General features: G+C 45.1%; 1 protein-coding gene across 1 annotated transcript in view; it reads right to left on the minus strand.

Moving 5' to 3' along the window:
- MOSPD2 (motile sperm domain containing 2) overlaps window positions 1-21,164 on the minus strand; it is a 476,198-nt gene that overhangs the window by 179,411 nt on the left and 275,623 nt on the right. The gene's annotated exons all lie outside the window — the stretch shown is intronic.

A 21,164-nucleotide genomic window follows, 5' to 3' on the forward strand; every position in this document is an offset into this window, starting at 1 on the left:
TTTTTATGGTGAGGAAATAATATTAAACAGTGTTTAGAAAGCCAAAGGTTAGTGAGTGCGGGGTGTGGTCAAAGGTGTGGCTAAAAACAAAGGTCCTAATTTATGAGGAATTGGCGTAGGGCAGTGCCGCAAGTCTTCTTGCTACACTGCCCTACGCCAATATAAAAAGGCAGTAATGGGCCGTATTTATGAAATACAGTGCATTCCTGTCCTTTCCCCCTGTGCTGGTGCACAAATTGCTCTCTAGCGCCAACGAAGACGGGATTGTTTTTGTGCAGGAAGGGTTACCTCCTGCACAAAATCAATCCCGAGAGGCATTTTTCTCTTTCTATATGTGTGGCAAGAGAATTAAACATTTTTCCTAATTATGCCTGCTCTGGGGAAGTGAACAGTTTTGGCACTGCTCTAATTTACGTGATTTTGTCAATCTGGTGCAGCGTCAAAACCCATGGGTTTTGCGTGGGAACAGCCACCACAACGCCCATGGGACGCCTCCTTGGTGCAGAGTAAGGCAACGCATCGACTTGCACTGCTTTGCCTTACTCCATATCTATGCAGCCATGCAAAGCTATGCAGGGTGGCTTTGCGTCGCCTCATAGGTATGAGTGAGAGGCTTGTGCTGCCAGAGCGTCAAAAAGAGTGATGCTCCAGAGGGTGCAAGTCTCTAATAAATAAGCCCCAAATTATTATGTATGTTTTTTCAAGTCTTTCACCATCAGGTAGATACATATAAAATAACAGCGATCTTAAATGAAAAATAAATAAAAGAAAGATGTTACTCATTTGGAAATGTACTGTAGTGCATTATGAAACCTCTATTAGTTAATGCACTGCAGAGGTCTGTGTGTAACCAGAGAGCCACAGAATTAAATCTTGGTTTGTGTAGTGGAGAATGGTGACTTGTATATTTTTAGTGCCACAAGGTCACAGCCTGTGACAGAAAGCACTGTGAACATGTGAGGCGTTATTTAATTTAATACTTGCATTACACACAATATAAGATAAGCCACTACAAAAAGGTTTAAGATAAAAGGGTGCTTCCAAAATGTAGATTTAAGTAATACAAGACATATGCAATACCATTTTTTAATAGCTGTCCCTGCAACACAGTCAGGTGAAGTAAGCACAATGTAAATAAAATTACAATTAAAAGCACACCCTTCAAAGGGCAGTTGTTAACTCTTTGCATTACCACTCAAAAAGAATAAATGTTAATCATCACCCTTTACATTTGCAGATCTACTAGTAGCACACATTTGCATTTCATTCAGGAAGCAGGAGCTCTGGCACGAAGGCGTCTTTAGCTGTCTGTGTGGCTTTGGACGGACAAGTGAGGCTGGGGGAATGCACGACCCCTTGCTAAGCACTCCAAGGCCCCCATGGGGGTCGCGACCCACAGATTGAAGACCTCTGCCTTAGAGGGCTCCAACCCAGAGTCTGTCTTCTCACGGAATAGGTGAGACCCATCAAGGCTGTATTAATGAGGGATGCCTGTCCAATGCAGAAGAATCCTGGAGGACACATCCATGCATGTCAACAAAGTACAACAGTAGTTCAGCAGACTGCCATCCCCAGGCAATCCGTAGTAGCCAGACCTGCATGTACAAACATATTTGGCTGGGCCCTGTCCATCATGAATCATCTGGGCCAAAGAGGCCCTAAGGTCTTCTGGGACTGCCAGCAAGCTCTCACTGGCTATGTCCTACAGCCCATCTGTGTGATGCCCCAGTAAACAAATTGCATTTATGAATCGCAATGCTAGACTGGAATAAGAAGACGTGTTTGCCTAAAGCCTCAATCTTCTTGGGTTTCTTTTCTGGAGGAGTGGTTGGAAATGAATTAGTATTTAACTTACTGGTTGAGGCCTGTGCAATAAGGCTCTAAGGGGTGGGGGTGATTGGTGAGGAAATTCGGGTCACCAGGTGCCTGTCTGTGACATGTGGCCATCTGCCTTTATACAGGCAGGCAAGAACAAGGCTTCAACCAAGTGGCCATCAAAGTATCAGTGAGGGCATTGTTAAAAGCAAGGAAGGGCTCAGAAGTAGCTGGACATGGCTGTAAAATCTAAGCTAAAACATTTAATTTGACGTTAACTGAGAGCAGTTGAATTCTAGTACCTCAGCAGCCCTATAGACCACTACCATAGCTGCAGCACTCTTTTATTGAGTCAAGCTCTCAAGTGGGGTTTATAAAACGCATCATCAGTATAGGGAGGGGAAAAAGCCATCCTCGTTATTGTCAACTGAACTCAACATCCAGACGTGCGTCCTGCTCTGGTGTAGGTTCAGAGCCAGAACCAAAAAAAGATAATGGGGCCTCTGTTGGTAGTTATGACGTGGAAAAGGGCGCATTACTAACATCAGATTGCCTGGTGATCACCTTTTGTGATTTCATGGCACAAAATTGTTCAGGCTTGAGCAGAAGTTGGTTATGGGTCCAACATTGGAGTTTTCACCAGATCCTCTTCAGACACCAATGGTATCTGCGCTGGTGTAGCAGGGTCTGGCCTGAATTTTGGGGCTGGAGTAGAAGTCTGTACCGGTGTTATTGCAAACTTGTTAATGGGTGCCAAGGAACAGAGAGCGCCGGCGGCCTCCGTATATTAGCACAGCCAGAGGCCCCTGTAGTTGCATGGGGCCCAAAGGTGCACCACAGAGCCAGAAGCACACCGAAATTTGCAGCATAGCCTTATTAAAGGCCTCAATCTGCTGTGGGGTCGACAACATTCACAGGGTGCTTTGGGACTACCTGAGAAGTCAGTTCCCTTGCCAGAGGACCTCGAAGGGGTGTGACTGACCCCATAACTCCCTCACACCTGCTAGTTGGAATCAGAATGGTGGGAATTGATTGTGTCCCTGTTTGCTTTCTTCTGCTCGTGCTTTGACTTACTGTAAGACTTCAAACGTGAAGATGAGTGATTGCAGGACAGGACTCAAGACTGGGATCAAGCTGGTGCCTGTGGCTTGGAATGGGAGTGAGACTTATGCGAAAGCCTCAACTACTTGTGTTCCGCTGGACACTCATCCCAGGTGATTAGCCACGCTATACAAATCCACTGATTGATACAGCTTTGGCTCCCAGTCTCTGGACCGTCTTTGGGTGCCTGAGGCACACTCACGAGCCATGGCCGAGCCCAGAAAGCTAAGACACAATTCATCTGGGTCCTTGAGAGACATCTGCTTCCTGCAGTCGCAGCATAGCTTGAAACCTGTCGTATTGGGTGAGGGTCTCATCCCCTCGCACAGTGGTGAAATTGTTTTAGAAGCTGTTATAAAAACAAAGGTGGGAGTGGAGCTGTGGATTCACATCAAAAGTCGTGGAAAGAAAGAAAGTGATGTCAACACACAGTGGTGGCTCTCACTTCCAGGGCTGTGCAGAGTCGGCTCGGAGCTGCAGGGCCCCACCTGGCAGCGCAGGGGAGATCTGCTACCAAATTTATGTTTCCGATCTGGCCTGGAAGGTATTCTAAGGGGAGGAATCTGCAGTTCCATTAATTGATCAATACTTTATAAAGTGCGGCAAATCACCCGTAAGGGTTTCAAGGCCGATATAAGATGTTAGGTCATCTTAATACACCACTTAGGAATTGAAGGAAGGAGGCTCTATGAGGATCTACCAGAAGTATGCTTGGGCATGGGTGATGGTCAACCTACTAATTTGTTTGACATGTCATTGTAAATGTTAGACATTTAATTTACTCCTAAAACTAATATATTTCTGGAAAGCCATAAGTTCTTTTCAAGAGTACAAAGGGAGGACGAGTATATTGCATCATACGTGGCAGCGCTGAGAGGCCTCGTACTGTCTAGTCAATTTGAACAATTACCCGACCAATAGTAAGGTGTGCATACAGCAAGAAAATAAAAGAACAATTATTAATGAAAGATCCCAATCTGGAGAAAGCTATAGAAATAGCTAAAGGGATAGAACATACAGCACGGTGGTTACAGGAAATAGACAAGCCTGGTAATGAAAAAAAGAAATATGATGCAATAAATGAAGTTAAAAGAGAGTGAGAAGGAAACAACTAATGTGAGAAATAACAATGTGAAAGAAAACACAGAGACATCCAAGGTGAGGACAGAGTTGAAGTAAAAATAAATTGGATAGAGAGAAGTGAAATGTTTTCATTGTGATGCTCCAGGTCATACTGCATCTAGTAAAACGTGTGCTGCAAAAAATGCAATTTGCAGAAATTGTGGCAAAAAAGGGCACTTTGCCTAAGTATGTAAAACCCAAATTGAGTCAAGTGGTAATAGAATGATACAGGTAGTAGACCAGGAAGATCAGGACAAGTATGAAAGCATTCATGAGATGAGTTTAACTGTGAATGGGAAATTAGATCAGTCAAATTAAACTGATCGATCCAAGATAGACACAACTATGGGAGTACAAGGAGAGACACCAGAGATTACTGATAGGTTAGAGAACCCCATTGTCAGATACCTTTGGATGATATACCCACAAATGTGATAAAAGATTCAGGAAGCTTATTCACTCTCATACAAAGCCAAATGGGCAAGGGTGCAAAATTCTCAGTTAAGCAAAGCAGATATAAAAGCTGTAGGATATGCAGAAAAGAGAATAACAATTGTGGGAATGAAATGGATGACGATAATTAACAGGAGTTTACAATCAGGTTATAGCTCAGTCTCTACTGTGACTCTGCCTTCAACCAGAAGTTAATATTTAAGGAGGGTGGATGAAGCGGATGCTGGTCACACTGACTGTCCCCAGCTCCTCTGGCTGCTGCCGCCTCTGCCTTGTCTGGGAATGAACTGAGAGCCTTCCTGACTCTCAGTCCAAGGCCCTCCTCCACCCGCAGGCTCCTGCCTGCGCTTCATCCCTGGTGGTCTAGTGGCCATCGACAAGTATCTCTCCATATCTCTCCTTTACTCCTGCTTCTATACTTCTGCCTTTTCTTTCACTCGTTTTTACTTTTGGCTTCTTCCATCTCTTTTCTCTTTTTCTATCCTTTCCTTTACCCTTTCCCTCCTGTGCTGCTCACCATGGAGGAAACAGAAAGCATCATGAACAACACCCACTACGAAGCCCCCACGAACCTTGTCCCTCACCACATCTACATCAGAGCCAGCACATCCATCGTTCCCCAGTTCCGGAACACGATAAACCGCTCCATCAACATTGGCACCTTCCACGAGGATTGGAAACACGCCGAAGTATGCCCCCTCCTGAAGAAACCCTTGGCCAACCCATCAGAACTAAATAACTTTCGGCCCATCTCACTGCTACCCTACCCGGCCAAAGTACTGAAGCAATCCATCAACACACAACTACGAAATTTCATTGAGGTCAACAACTCTCTGGCCAGGTCTCAGTCCAGGTTTCCGCAGCAACCACAGCACGGAGACAGCCCTTTTTGCAGCCACCAACGACATCCAATCACTTCTAGACCGCAACCACACAACAGCACTCATACTCCTCAACCTCTCAGCGGCCTTCAACATGGACTCCCACAGCACACTATGAAACAGACTCCACGACGTTGGAATCCATGGAAGAGCCCTGACATGGATCCACTCCTTCCTCTCTGGAAGGACTCAGAGGGCGAGTCAGCTGCGGAGTTCCCCAAGGATCCTCTCTGAGTTCAACTCTTTTCAACATATACATGACCGCACTCACAGCCATTGTCAGAAGCCACGGAATGAACATCGTGTCATACGCCGATGACACTCAACTCATCATTTCCCTCACCGAAGACACGCCCAAAAGGAATTTCCACTCGGGAATGGAAGCCGTCGCCACCTGGATGAGAGAATGCTGCCTCAAGCTCAACTCTGACAAGACAGAGCTCATCATTTTTGGAAACACCACCTCAGCATGGGACGACTCTTGGTGGCCCACATCTCTCAGCACCTCGCCTTCACCGACTAAGCGGACCCGCAACCTAGCATCATCCTCAACTCCTACCTATCTATGACCTGACTGGTAAACTCAGTCACCTCCTCCTGCTGGCACACCCTCTGCAAACTCCAGAAAATGTTCAAATGGATCCTAGCAGACTGCCACAGGACAGTCACCCACGCCTTAGTCACAAGCAAGCTTGACTAAGGCAATTCTCTCTACGCCAGCACCACGACGAGAAACATCAAAAAGCTGCAACTCATCCAGAACGTCGCTGCCAGACTTGTCCTTAACTTCCCATGCCAAGAACATATCTCCCAGCAACTGAGGATCCTCCACTGGCTCCCGATAGAAAACCGAATCACACTTACAAAAGGCATATACAACGTCGGACAGGCCTACCTAAACCACTGCATCTCCTTCCATACCCCCGCCAGATCCCTCAGCTCTGCTCAACTGGCTCTGGCCACTATCCTTCACATTCGAAAAACCACCGCTGGAGGTCGATCCTTCACCTACATCGCACCAAAGAGCTGGAACAACCTGCCCCTATACCTCAGACAAAGCCCATCGTGCACCATCATCAGGAAGAACCTCAAGACGTGGCTCTTCGGATGAAGCTCCACCTTCAAACCCCAACCCCCCCCCACCTATTCCCCCCACTCTACTCAAGCACCTTGGGACCCTCACAGGTGAGTAGCTGCACTTTACAAAAAGTGATTGACTGATTTGATTGATTGAGCCATATACCATCTGGTTAACTTAGGTGAACAATCCAGACATCTTACATCTTTTGTAACACTGCTAGGAACTTTGTTACAAAAGAATGCCTTTAGGATCAGCGACTGTGGCGTTCCAAAGAATATTGGAAAATGTCTTTGGGGATATGAAGTAAGCACTATGTTTTCAAGATGATGTATTGATTGTGGGGAAAAAGTGCAGATGAACATGATTTGTTGTTCAATGAAGTGAAGAGGTTTGAGAAACACAAATTAACCATGAGGAAAGAAAAATTTAAAATGAGAAAGCATGAGGTAACTTACGTAGGACATGCCATAAACAGTATTGGATTCCGACCAAAGTAGGGCATAGTAGAAGCAACATAAAAAGCACCAAAGCCTTGTACCAAAGATGAGTTAAAGTCGTTCCTAGGACTTGCGGAGTTTTGTTCAAAGTTTGTGAAAAACTTTGAAGAGATTGTGGAACCCCTAAGAAAGTCATTGAAGAAGGGGGTATAATTTATTTGGAATGAAGATTGTGAACATGGGTTTGGAGAAATAAAGGAATGTATCATTCAGGCTCCCACATTGGGCCATTTTGACGTTACAGGAAAAACATACATAACCACGGATACTAGCAATGTTGGCATTGGAGGAGTTTTGACACAAAGGAAGGACAATAAGGAGAATATGGTTGGATTTTGATCTAGAAGGTTACAAGGAGCAGAAAGGGCATATTCTGTAATAGAGAGAGAAGGGACTTAGCTTGTTGCGGGGAATCAACCATTAAGTTTTATTTATGGGGTATACCTTTCAAGGTAAGAACTGATCATATACCCCTGACATATATTTTTAAAGAAAGGAGCGGTTTGGAAGGAAATGTTACTCCACACATTTCAAGATGGTTATTGGCCATTATGGATTTTATATTTGAGGTAGAATTTGTTAGGAACAGTGGTGGTAGATTATTTATCAAGAATGCTGGCTGATGTAGATGAAGTTGTGGAAGATGTGATTGCACGTGAAGGAAGAATGAATCCAGGGCAGATGGCTATAAGGGTTGAGGAAGGGGATGCTGCTTAAGAAAAAGATTCTGTCATGAAGAAGGCTGAGGAAAGAGTTGTGGGTGATTGGAAGGATGAAGATGGAGTTAGCAGCGATTTAGGTGATTACTTTAAAGTAAGGGAACAACTGAGTATAGTCAATGGCAAACTAATGAGGAGAAGTCAATTGGTTCCTCCAAGGGGAGTTCGTGGCCAGATTTTATGACATTAGGAATAAAGGACATCTGGGTCGTGGAGTGATGAAAAGAAAAGTGAGGCAATCATATTGGTGGCCTGGAATTGATTGAGAAGTAGAAGAGAGGGTAAGAAATTGTGTCACATGTGTAAATAGTGACAAGACTAAAACAACCTCCATTAGCAGTGATGGAATTCCTGGAAAGCCAGTGGGAAAAGTTGGCCATCAGTTTTATAGGTCCAATTTCTAAGTTAGGGATGAGGCATAAATACATAGTGTTAGTGGACTATCACACTAAGTGGTTTGTAGCAAAAACAATGGAGCATGTAAATATGACAGTAGTAACTGAATTTCTGGAGGAAGTTTTTTATGGAGGATGAAATACCTAAAGTATTTGTATCAGTTAATGGGGTGCAAGTTGTTTCTAGGGAAATGACCGATTATTTGAATAGGTTGGTAATAATTCATGAAAGGGGTGCCCTATTATGACCACAAGCAAATGGATTAGTAGAAAGAATAACCCGTACTGTGAAGGAAAACATACAGCTATCTTTAGCAAATCATCTTTCATGGATAAAAAAGCTAAGGAAGATGATGTGGTCACACAGAACAACTCCACATTCTATAACAGATCTTTCATCTTTTGTATCTTTGAAAGGAAGGGAACTAGGGATATAAGAGTCTCCTATGTGAAAAGAGAAAAGAAAAAGATAAAAGTTGATAGTGAAATAATGAAACAAAAAGTTAATGGGATGCAAGAGAAAAATATGCACTATTATGACAGAAGAAAGAGTGTCAAAAGGTGCCATGTACAAAGTGGAGATTGGGTTCTCAAAGCAAGGAGGAGGTGTCCACAAAGGGGACATTAAGTACTCTGTTCCACAGAGAGTGAGGGAAGTCAGACGCAAGGTAGTAATTCTACAAAATGGAGCAACGTGAAGCATGGGAAATGTATGCAAAGTTACACAGTGGTGAAGTATTACTTCATCTATATCTTCTATTACTACTGTTAATGTAACAACATACAGAACTATGTAAAAATGTGACATGAATATGAATTACCTGATAAGTTATCAGTAAGTATTTTAGCATTGTTAAAATATAATGTTTGGACAGTATATAAGGGGGAGATATATGGATGCATGGCATGCTCAGTGAAATAATGATATAAAAATGTAGTGAGGGAGTTATGACATCAGATGGAATGTTGGGAGAAGGTCAAGAGGGTTGGAGAGCAGTGAAGCTCTGCTGGAGATGTCTCATGGAGGAATAAAGAATTTATATTAAGCAGAGTTTGTTGGAATATAATTCTTACAGAGGAATCGGCAATTCCATCAATCAATCAACGAATAATTTGTAAAGTGAGACAAATCACCTGTGAGGGTCTTAAGGTGCTGGAGTTGCTGCTTGATTCGTGGTAATCAGTTAATTTGAAAAGTCAGGTCTTAAGTCCCTTCCTGAACTGCTGGAGCGATGGGGTGGTCCTGAAGTGCAGGAGAAGGTTGTTCTGTGCTTTGGCCACTAGATGTAAGAAGGGGAGTGCTCTGCTATTGCTTCGGTGGATCCGGGGGATGTCTGTGAGGACGAGGGAGGTGGATCGTAGGTGCCTTGTTGGTTGGTAGGTCAAGCTTTTTTTGATGTAAGCTGATCCTTTGTTGTGCAGAGCTTTGTATGTGTGTGTCAACATTTTGATTAGTATCTCTTCTGGATTGGGAGCCAGTGTGGCTTCTTGAGGTGGGGGTTGATGTGGGATCGTATGGGGAGGTTGAGGATGAGTCTGGATGCTGAATTTTGTATTGTCTGTAATGTCTTTAGGAGGCATGCGGTGATTCCTACATAGAGTGTGTTCCTGTAGTCTGGCCTGCTGGTGACGAGGGCCTGCATGACGGTCCTTCTGGTGTTGACTGGGAGCCATCTGAAGATCTTAAGGAATATGCCTAGGGTGTGGAAGGAGGCAGATGAGACTGCATTTATCTGTTTCTTCATGGAAAACTTGCTGTCCAAGATGATACTGAGGTTGCAGATGGACTGTTGGGGTGGAGGATGGTCCAAATTCACCAGGCGTCGTTCCATGGAGAAGTGTTGTTCTCAAAGCTGAGGACTTCCATCTTGTCTGTCCTGAACTTAAGACAGTTGTCCTTCATCCAGTCAACGATGTTCATCATACACCTGTGGAACTTAACTCTGGTGGTGGAGGGGACTTCAGCCAGTGAGATGATGAGCTGGGTGTCAGCACAGGAGATGATGTTGAGTCCGTGTATTCTCATTATGCTGGCCAGTGGGATCATGTACATGTTGAAGAGGGTGGGCTGAGGCATGATCCTTAGGCGATGCCGCAGATTATCTTCATGGGTTCTGAGGTGAATTGTGGTAAACTGATTCTCTGGGTTTTTCTGGAGAGGCAAGAGGTGATCCATTTGTGGGCATCTCCCTGGATTCCAATGTAGTGGAGTCTGCTGATCAAAATGTGATGGGAGACGTTGTTTAAGGCAGCTGACAAGTCCAGGAGGATCAGGGCTGCTCTTTCGCTGAGGTCCAGAAGGGCCCTGATGTCATTGGTGGCTGCAGTCAGGGCTGTCTCAGGGCTGTAGTTGGCTCGGAATCCGGATTGAGAGGGATCTAGGAGGTTGTTGTATTCCCAATGTTTGTTGAGTTGCTGGTTGAATGCCTGCTCGAGAACCTTCGCTGAAAAGGACAGCAGGGAGACTGGCCAATAGTTCTTCAGTTCTGCTGGGTCAGCAGATAGTTTCTTCATGAGGAGCCTCACTTCAGCGTGTTTCCAGTCCTCAGGGAAGAAGGCCGCTGAGGTGTTCAGGACTTTTTTGAGCTCATCGCCAATCGCCTTGCTTCCGAGGTTGAAGACCGAGTGCACAGAGTTCATGATGGAGATAGCGGCTTTAGTTATGAGAGGGTTCCATCGGGTGATCGGAGGTCCTGCGTTTGTGTTTGTGGGTGTGAGCAGGCCAATGCTGTTAGCGGTGGTGGGTTGGGGTTTGGGTTTTTTCACACATGAGAGAGATCTTGTTGTGGAAGAAGTCCACCAGGGTGTTACACAGTTCTTGGAAGGGAGTGATACTGTTCCAAGCGGTTTTGAGCTTGGAGAGCTCTTTCACTATGGCGAAGAGTTCCTTGCTGTGGTTTGGGCCAGCTTTTATGTGGTCTGATAGGGCGCTCTTCTTTGTTTCTTTCAGGAGGCGGTAGTACTGGTTGAGTGCCGTCTTGAAGTTGGTTCGGTATCCTGTCCCTTTGCTGGTGAGCCACTTCCTCTCTAATTGCCAGCAGTTGGGTTTGGTGGATTTCCACTTCTTGGGGGACCAGCTGGCTCTTCTGGCAGACCATATGGATATGGGTGGCTTGGTGGGGGCGATTGTGTTGGCGCATTCATTGATCTACTGGAACAAGTTCTTTGCAGCCTGTTCTGGGTTGGATGTAGTGTCTCAGAGGAGGGAGTTGACAGCCTTGTTCCACTGGTCTTTTAGTTTATTTTTCCAGTTTCTGTGTGTGGAGTTGAGGGTAAGGTGCCAGTGTTGGTTTGGCTTTATTTGACTCTGTCACTGAACGTGAAAATGGGGCTGAGCGTGTGTCCTGCGATGTGGGTAGGGTTGGTGACATGTTGCTTGAGGCCTATGTTGCTTATGCTTTCCAGGAAGTTGGTTGTGGTGGTGTCGCTGAGGTGGAAGTTAATATCTCCTAAGAAGATGTAGCACTCTGAGTCAATGGTAATCGGAATGATGAGGTCTGGGATGGCGTTGCAGAGGAATGGTTCTGGTGGTCTGTAGGAGAGGGTGTCTCTGATGGTGCTTTTTCGGTGTGTGTGGAGTTGGAAGTTGAGATGCTCCATTATCTGGGTTGGTTCGTCTGGGAGGGTTGTGCAGTGTATGGTGTCCTTGTAGATAATGGCATTTCCACCTCTGTGTTGTTGGTTTGGTCCCGGTGTGTTATCTTGTAGCCTTCTGAAGTGGCTATGGCTGGTATGGATGAGGGCTCCAGCCAGGTCTCTGTGAGGAAGATGACATCCGTGGTGAGGGATGAGATCATGCTCAGATCTCCGTGGCTTATTTGCTGAGCGGTTGTGCGCTGAGTAAGATGCACTGGAGTTGTACTGTGTCGGTCTTGGTCGGCGAGGTGGATATGGTCATGTTTGCGATGTCTCAAGCATTGTGGGTTTCTCCAGTGTTGCAGGAGAAGAGGCGATGGCGACAGGTAAAAGGTCCTACTGCTGACCATGGTGATGCCATGCAGCAATTGTTGTTGTTGCAGCGCCTTATCTGTAGATCAGGAGGGCCCGGGTTCCTGGTGCAGTCTAGGCATAGATGGGCTTGTCTTTGGTGCAACAGAGGCGTGCCTGCTGCCCGGTCGCACTGTGACCACCATTAAGTAGGTCCTGGGAGGTTAAAGGGCTACCAGGAGGCAGTGGGTGGGGCTTGCAGGAGGGAGAAAAAAACGGTAAGAAGCGAGCAGGCGGAAGGGGTAAACGAACACTGAATAGAGAACAATCAGGGAAAGAAAAAAAAGAAAATCACCCAAAACCGAATGCAATCTGGCCAAAACAAATAGCAAAACAGCAGGGAAACCAATTGCAGGCAAAGCAAAACTGACGCAGCTGGGGAAGCAGATACAATGGGGTGGCACAGCGATCTCCATCGAGTAGGTCCTGGGAGGTCGGGCCGGCCGTGAGCGGCACTGGCAGGAGGAAAAAAAACGTCAGGAAGCGAGCAGGAGGCAGGGTAAAACAAACACACATCAAATAGACTACAACCAGGGAAGGAAAAACACAAAGCCATAATGTGTGTCTAGCCCCAGCAAATAAATCCTCAATTCCGCAAAGGAAGATTTCAGATCTTAATGTTCCTCACCAATTTCTCTGTTGATGCCAATTTACTTTACGGGGCAAATCGACAACTATGTGACTTAGACATTTCACCTGATTTCACTGAGAAAAGATCGCTCTTCCACAACTGTGCTCAAAGCATTTGATTCAACTAAGAAAGGTGCTCAGGAGCAAAGTACAGAGGCACAAGAGTTTGTGTGAATTGTCTCCAACTCCTTGAAAGCACCATCAGATTTAGTGGGACAAACAAAAGGAACAGCATCCTTCAGAAATAACTGACTACCCAACTAAGTTAAGAGATACCACGGACAAGGTAATTATAAAAATTTAAAAAAAAAAAAAAAAAAAAAGAAGGTTAATTCAGAAAACCTATTTCTTCCACATAAGTGATGGGTGGGGCCAGTAGAGTAATCTAACCATTTTCCATCTTTTGAGTTTCTGTCTCTTAGCCTCTACGAAATTGAAAAACAAATCCAGTAAATTTACAGCTGTATAAAGATGTATCCAATACTACATATCAATAAAGTTGCAATAAAAGTCTTAGTACGTGGACAAGCGTGTTTTTGTGAGGGAACACGTATTTTGTCAATGTGCACAATTATGCATCTGTCAGTACATTATCGGAGGACCATATTTAAAAAAAGAAAATCTCGCTTCCACAGGAACATTTCACATGTTGAATTGAAGGGCATCGCCTACAACACTCTGACTAGGTGATATTCCCCCCCTAAAAGTTCAACTCCGTGTAAACTGACTCGCTATCATAATTTTATTGCCTGCTCAGTAAATAAGAAAAGCTCTCAGAAAACAAAGCTCCACATTCAATCCTGTAGACCATGGTATAATCACATTTACTAATTCCACAGTGCTTGACGTGAATTTTATACACTTAGGCTAGAAAATCTGGAATGCATGCCCTGCAATTATAAAACGTAGCAGCTTTTTTGGCTTATCACGGGTTCCAAGAATACATACTTGTCTCACTCACTCTTAAAAACAGGCATTGGAAAAAACTAGTATGTCACACATTTGCAAATGGACGCTAGTTTGTCAATGTTTCCCCCACGTGGCTGCATGGCACTGGTAAAGCCAATCAATTTGACTGTAATGGTAACTCATGCAGACATCATGTGTGCATGCCTGTTTTGAATATGCTACCACACTAAAACCGGACCTAAAGATTTTGCCAAGGCTTGTTGACTTTAAGGAGGCAAAAATTCTGAGATGACCAGTTTGCGATTCATATCCGTAACCTTTAGGTTATATATAGAGCTCTGCAGCAGAGGCATTAACCGGCTGAGCTACGTATCAGCATTAACCAAAGTACGGGCACATGAAAAGAGGAATAGTTAAAGCGAATGAGAGGGCAAACATTGCATACATTACAGACAGTCAGGGTGTGTAAACTCGCACATTTAGGTGTTAGTCTTCAGTGAAGATCCTCATATTTGTTTCTAGATGACTAAAGATGAGAAATTATATATTTTATGAAAGCGAAAAACATAACTGTACATCTGTTCGTTCGTTATTAATATTATTCCTTCCGTTTTCAGGCACAGTTCGCGTAACAAAATTATAAAAACCAGAAATATTAACTTATCCACAGGTACCAATTTGATTTCACTTTAAAAAAACACTAATTACTGAATTAAAGTAATTTATATGAAAAGCCATTTAAACGATTTGCCTCTAACTACTGATTATGCAGATGTGCTGCTGAAAAAATACGTAAACAAATAACCTAAAGAGTATTTTTGTGTTTTTAAATAAAAGAGTGCCTTGCAGGTCTCCGTACTTCTGCCCAATAAATGTTAACTTTTCCTTCGGTATCTATTACCGTCCTACCTTATTGGCAAGTAAGAAATGAAGGCAAAACAAATAAAAGCGAAGTTCCATTATCAAAGGTGTTGCTAAAAAGAAACCGGAATTGGAACTGGGAACTTTTATCGACCCCCCGACGACGTAACCTGTGTTCCTAATTTCGTGTCCTTGGTTTTAAAATACTTGCTCTTCTATCGCTAAAGCACATTTTCGTTTTCATAACTGAAAATTATTTGTACGTAAGCATCTACAGTCTCTGTAATTTCCGATAAACTGCTGCGTGACTATAGCGCTGTAATAATATAAGGTTGATTTAAATTACATGAGAACACGACGCTATTCACTAGTGATAAAAAAGGGGCGAACGGAGACAGAGAGGAGGAAACAATATATTAAATAATGCTAATTATTCAGTAGACATTTTACAGTTCCAGCCAGTTCTGAGACGCCCCTGTCAGACCCAGACAAGAGAAAGGCATGTCCACGCAGACTAACACTAGAGATTGGCCTCTCTGTATCACTGGCGATGAGTGACAACATGGTCCAGTAAAACGCCAAAGTATGCTCAGAGAACCCACCAATAGCGACATCAGCCCAACACCTGACTTCTGATCAGAGTACCAAGAGCTATGGCTATCCTTGCACGGCAACAGAGTACCCTAAAAAATTGATGATTTGCACAAAACAGGTAACCAAACACATTGCCAACCTTCTGAAGACTGAGTCAGTTATTTGTTTGGGTGAGAATCGCGGCAAGGCAGACACAGGAAACTGCCACCACAGGATGTTCCCCTCCATGCACGCATTGTGAGCTATTTATAGAGTGCATTCCGGCCCTAGCATGGAAGCGCTAAGGAACATCCAAAGGGGAAAATTAATAAAATAGGAAAGAAAAAGAGAACCGCCAAAAGCTAGAATAACAACAGAGTAAAAACAACAAAAAAGAGAGAGGGCTACAAGAATAAGAGTACCTAGTCTAGTCTAAGAATAACCAAGTTTTAAGCCGCTTTCGAAAATGGAAGTACGCATCTGCAGTGAACGGTCCGCTGATTATACAAGTGTAAAAGGGAACGAAATTCTTTGTTGCCTTGGGTAGGGGGAGAAGAGAAACAGTGGGAGACAAAGCCAACGCCACCAACAATCTGCCATGAGCAGAAAGGTGCATGAAGCAACGCAGGAGGGAGGGTAATAAAGGACAAATTACTTACCTTTGGTAATGCCTTATCTGGAAGAAACTATAGCTGCAGATTCCTTACCTTTGAATTCTCCCCAGACGTCAGACTGGATCCGGAAGATTTTTGTGAGCAGTATCCCTGTATGCCAGTAGGTGGCGTCAATCGGCTCCACATCTGTTGTCATCCATGATGGAAATTATGTTGTGGTTCCTATATTGGCACCTCCCAGGTATGCCAACGTCTGTTTCTTTTTGTGTCTTTTCATGCCCAAAGCACAGAGGTATGAAGAATGCTGACTACTGGTTTGTAAAAACTAACGCCCCTAGAAATCAGTTCACAGAGAGGGGAGGGTGAATGGGTCGCTAAGGAATCTGCTGCTAGATATAGTCTCTACCAGACAACCAGATAAAGAGTGACCAAAGGTAAGTAACTTGTCCATCTGATAGACTTCTAGCTGCAGATTCCTTACCTTTTAAAAAAAATACCCAAGCAATACCGTCCCCTGAGGTGGGTGCGCGAACCAGTCTCAAATAAGAAAGGTCTGCAGGACCTAAAAGGCAAAGTGCCCATCCCTAGAGACCTGACGGTCTAGGCAGCAGTGTTTGATAAACCTGTACAGAGATGCCCATGTTGCCACCTGAAAAATGGCCAGGACCGTAACGCTGCATGCTAATGCAGTAGTCACAGCTGTTTCTCGGGCAGAATGAGCGTGCAGACACTTGAGGGGTTGCTTTTTGGACAGTGCATAGCAGATCTTAATGCAGAGCACGTCCCATCTGGAGATGGTCTGCTTCTCTACTATCCATCCTTTTTCACACCCATATACCTACAAAGAGTTGGTCATCCGCCAAGAACTCTTTTGTAAGATCAATGTAGAACCCCAATGCACTTTTTGGGTTTAGGTGGCAGAGTCTCTCCTCTTCCTTAGAAGGATGTGGGGATGCATAAAAAGTAGACAAGGTGATGGCTTGGCCTACATGAAAAAACATGACCACTTTTGGCAGAAAAGAGGCTCTAGTGCGAAGCACCACTTTGTCACGACAGACAGAAAGGTAGGGCTGCTTAGATGATGAGGCCTGCAGCTCACTCACTCTGCGGGCAGATGTAGTCACCACAATAAAGGCTGTTTTCAATGTGAGAAGCCTGAGAGGACAATTGTGGAGGGGCTCGAAGGGAGCATAAATCAAAAAAGTCAGAACCAAATTCAGATCCCATTGAGGTATATTGAATGGGGAAGGAAGGAAGCGATGAGTAAAACCTCTTAAGAACCTATGACCAATTGGAAACTTAAACAGGGAAGGTTGTTTAGGCAACCGCAAAAAAAGCCGAAATAGCAGACAAATATCCCTCAAGAGTGCTCAAAGCAGAGCCGTGTTGGGCAAGTGAAAGAACGAACAGTAGGACCTCATAAAGTGGTGTAGAAAGGGGGGTCAACAGACTTGTCTGTGCACTATGCCACTAATTTCTTCCAATGACAGGCATATACCGTTTTGGTGGAGGGACACCTGGCTGCCAAGATTACATTACAGACTTTGGGAGGAAGGTCAAAAGCTGTCAATTTACACTGTTCAATCTCATGCAAGATGAAGAAGAGTGGACAGGTTCAGGTGAAGAACCCTCGCCTGCTGCAACAGAAAATCCTCCCGAAAGGGCAGTCTGACTCTCTGTGCCCAGTACGCAGTCACAACGATTAGTTGGACCTCGTCGTTCCTGATCTTCTTGAGAACTCTGGGCAGGAGTGGTATGGGCAGAAAGTCATACAGAAGGTCTGAATTCCACTTGAGACTAAAGGAGTTTCACAAGAGATTGCTGCCTTAGGAAACTCCAGCATGCCAAACTGCTGAAATTACACAGGGTTTAGAGGCTGCAGCAGGGAGCTGTGGGGGTAGCTCTGAACTGACCGGACCGCTGGCCACTAGACCCACGATATTGGTGGGTCTCACGCCCTCGGCCACGCAGAGGCTGGGCAGCACGTGCGGCACAGTGTCGGGATGGGAATTGACGTGGTTGGGAACCTCTTCAGTAGCAACAAAAAGGGCAAAAGGCAGACTCGGGGGGAGGGGGGAAACGAGGGGCCATTGTGAGGCCCATGGATCTGGCCTTAGCAAAAATAACCCGTGAGGCGCTCAAGCGCAGAGTCTGCCTTGTCTCCAAAGAGCGTGTGCCATCGAAGGGCATGTCCATCAGAGAAGTCTGGACATCTCCCGAAAAACCAGATGTCCTCAGCCAGATGTGGAAACCGCTCTGCTTAGTTGGTTGTGTCAAGTCAATAATGAATTGTGAACTTTGTTGCATCTCTCCCATTGGCAGCAGCCTGAAAGAGTATAGCCAGGGCGCTTCCTCCGGGACCGGTGGCAGCACTTGTGCAACTGTATCCCCACAGTGTCTCAGAATAGCGGCCCTAAAGGCATGCAGTGTTCACTGACAGTATTGCAAGACTGGCGGAAGAAGACATTTTCCCAAATGAGTCCAACCTTTTGGCTTACCTATCCAGGGGAGCAGTAGGGAATGCGCCTTTAGAGGTAGAGGCTTGAACCCTCAAACTCTCGGGTGTGGGATGTTGCATTAGAAAACTCAGGTCCCTGGGTGCAGAGCGAGGGCAGTGGACAATCGTCCCGTTCAGAGAAGCTTCTGTGCTGGGTTTGGACCAGATACCCAGCAAGACAGGCAGTGAGGACAGTCTTTGAACTGAAGAGGGGCTTTTAAGATGGAAGATCACAGTTGCAGCACCTCTTTCAAGAGATTAGTCTTGACGGCCACCGAGCGTAGTTGAAGGTTAATGAACTCAGATGCCTTCCTCTCCACCAATGCATAAGAAGCTCCTTTCTCCGTAGCCACGGTAGGGAGAAAGAGCATGCCAGTATCTGGAGATGTGCCCAGTCAGGCGGCTTCACATAAGTCCTCATGCCAGTCCATTTCAACTTCATAGGACTGGTATGGTAAAGGGACAAGCGTCTACTTCCATTCTTCTTCATGGCCTAGTCCACTGAAATAGGGCACAGGGTCTGAACTATGAGGCAAAGCTCCTGCCAGAGTTGGCATAGGGCGACGCCCATCAAGCTCTATGTTGGAGTCGGGGATTAAAAGTGCTGCCAGCAGCGCTGGGAGCATCGGCATTGGGACTGGCGCAAGGTAAGGTTGAGATGGTACGACCAGCACTGGTCTGGATCCATGACTGGATTCCCTGGAACCACTTGGCACTGAGGCCAAAATTGACGGCATGGAACCAGAGGATGCCCCTCCAACTCCAAGGGACCGAAAGACACTCCCGCAGAGTTAGACTGACCAAAAATGAGGCACATGGCCTCACAAAGACTTTAAATTTGGGCAGTGGTCGCTCCAGCTACTGGAAATTCGGGGAGGCGTGGAGTCGGCACAGGTTCCGCAGAGCGAGGCCTATAATGGCAACGCTCCGTTATATGTCTGCCGACGGATGATGAGACTTCGAAGAGCACTTCAACTTCTTACTTTCCTTCTTTTACCTCGACTTACCCGATGCCCCACTCAGGACTTTGAATAGGACAGCGATGACTGCAGACTCAGCGATCGGCCCCGGGACCTTCCTCTCGACCAAGGCCTCAACTTTCACAGAGTCGAGTGCTGGGCTGCCATCAGTTTTAGGGACCAATCCCTCAAAGCCTTTGGATGCATGGCCCCACACTTGGGAGCATGACTTTGGATTGCGGTCATGCTCCCAAAAACAGACATCGCCTGATACAGGAATCGTAGTGCTTGAAACGGTTCTTCCTAGAAGACATAACTCGGCAACACCAGAAAAAATTGAAAGAGAGTTTGACGAAAGATAAAAAAAAAAAAAAAAAAACACCAATCTAAAAATGACTGAGGGATAACTTACTTTGGATCAGTGTTGTCAATCACGGAAAGAAAAGAAGTGATGTCAGTGCGCCTGGGTGGCGCCTATGTAGGAATCGCTATGTCATTTCTCGCATGGTTGGGATCGACAATGGACACAGAGCCGATCGATGCTACCTACCAGACCTACCAGCGAACAGGGGTGCTGCTCTCGAAAATCTTCCGGATCCAGGTGACGCCTGGGGAGAATTCAAAGGTAAGGAATTTGCAGCTAGAAGTCTCCATCAGATACAAGCAATGCAAGGTAGGGAGGCAGTACCAAGCAAGGCCTGGATGGTAGGAGGAGGGAGTGAGGGAGCAAGTTACAACTGGACGTGGGAGAAGGAAGGGAGGATGGGCTGCAGCATGAGGGAAGAAAGGAGGGGGGCAAGCAAGACCATGGATGGTGGGAAAAGGGAGGAGGGCGCAAGTCACACCAAAGATGGTGGGAGGAGGGTAGAAAGAGACAAGTAACAGTATGGATAGCAAGAGGAGTACAGGGCAAGCACCCACTTGGGGTAGGATGGAGCAAGCCACACCACAGACATCGGGAGGAAGGAAACACCTGCACTCTTATGGAATGCAACTAAGATATTTCTTTTAAAAGTGCCTCTAAGTGTGCAGGCAGAGGAAGGATATTGGCCAGAGACTAGAAGATGTACATGGTTAATGCTCACGGAACTGACAAACAAGAGATGAGAAAATGTAAACAGGAGGCACTGACCAATGAGAAGCAAGAAAATGAGAGTGCAGTAAATGCAAACCAAGTAATTGGTGGGCTTAAAGCCCTTCAAGGTTTTTTTTTTATTTTTTTTATTTACACGAGATCTCGGAATCCACAGCACATGTGCTGTCTCAGTTGACACCTAAAAGGCTTTTGACTTTGTAGGGGGCAGATTTAATATAAAAGGATCTGTATTTTAGAGTATGTTTGCAGACATCTAAAGTGGTAGACATGGATTTAAAGCCAATAGTGCACCTAATAGAGATCTACTAACGTAGTGGTAAAACTTTCACTAGTCCTTTTACAAATGCCATTCACAAAATAAAATGTTTAGCAGTCATCATCAGGTTATGTTTACCCAACTTTTAGGTCAATCAGGAGCTTCTGATAAAATGTTTCCACCAGTACGATGGCCGTTTGTGTACACCTAACGCAAAGCCACAAAAACTTCAACTTTCTACCTTTATCTGGCATACTTCATAAGCTCTGGCAGGCACTGATGACAACCCTAAATGAATTACCCCATTGTGATTTAGTGGCAGAGGTTTGTGTGTTTGGAAGACTAGTTCACCCAAGAACATATAATTCAGACCACATCTGCAATCAGCCAGCTAAAACTACCAAACAAAACGCAAAGAGTAGCCTACTAAAGAAAATGTACCGGGAGTTGACAAGTAACTTTAACTAGAGTTGCTGTCCTATGCTTCTTTAAGTGTCTACTGTTAGTGATCATTATTTTAGTAACATCGGGAACTAAATTTTATTTTGAATGCCTAATAACAAATTGCGCTTAGCCTAAAATCTAATATTATTGACAAGCAATTAACGTGCATTAAATGATGATTAAGCCATTAAAGCATACATTTGAGCGGAATGAATTTGTGGAATAATCTGCGCACAGTGACTAGAGGGGTCCTAGAACTTCAGCAGTGCCTTTG

This window comes from Pleurodeles waltl, chromosome 8 (genome assembly GCF_031143425.1).
Source record: "Pleurodeles waltl isolate 20211129_DDA chromosome 8, aPleWal1.hap1.20221129, whole genome shotgun sequence".
Taxonomy (NCBI): domain Eukaryota; kingdom Metazoa; phylum Chordata; class Amphibia; order Caudata; family Salamandridae; genus Pleurodeles; species Pleurodeles waltl.